Source organism: Stenella coeruleoalba, assembly GCF_951394435.1.
Source record: "Stenella coeruleoalba genome assembly, chromosome: 11".
Taxonomy (NCBI): Eukaryota; Metazoa; Chordata; class Mammalia; order Artiodactyla; family Delphinidae; genus Stenella; species Stenella coeruleoalba.
In genome coordinates this window covers 11,166,000-11,166,682 of record NC_137157.1, presented here as the reverse complement: position 1 = coordinate 11,166,682, position 683 = coordinate 11,166,000, and positions in this window count along the sequence as shown.

The window sequence follows — 683 nt, the reverse complement described above, 5'->3', positions numbered from 1 at the left end:
TTGGAGTGGAAAAGCACAGGGTTCTGAGTCAGAAGGGGGAAGTGTCCTCCCCTACCCCCATAAGGAGGCCTCCACCCAAGACCTCCACCTAAGAGGCCTAGGAATGCAAAGATGCAAAAGAGGCAGGCGCCTGAGTCCTCGACCTCAGCTCCCCCAGAGCCGGCCCTGCACTGCGTGGACCCCGTCTGAGGTGGAGGGCTTGCGTGTGGTCAGGACTGCAAAGCGCGCACAGCGTTTTAACCGGGAGCCAGTCTTCTCAGCAGCGTGGGTCTGTTGCCCTCTCTAGGTGGGGGAAACAGGGCGGGGAGGTGTTAGGCCCTCCCCGAGGTGACACGATGGAGCCCCTCATGCTCCCTGGAGAGCCCAGCACGCGTTGATCCCAGGTCACAAAGCTCGGTCCAGTGAGCCCACACCACCTCGATTTCTGGAAGGGCCTATCTCCTCCCACTAGTGACCAGGCCTGGGGTGGCCCCTGCTGGGTGGGGTTCCCACCCCCCAGACCACAACGGAGGAGCACAGTCCACGCTTCCTCTGCCCCGTGGGGCATTCCAGGCGCTTCCCAGCCAGGCCTTTCCTGGAAGAAGAAAAGCAAAGAACAATCAGGCCAGAAATCCAGTGGCCACAGGTTCTGGGCACTCCCCACCCCTGGTCCCCACCCCTGCCCTGTACCCTCTTCCTTCGCT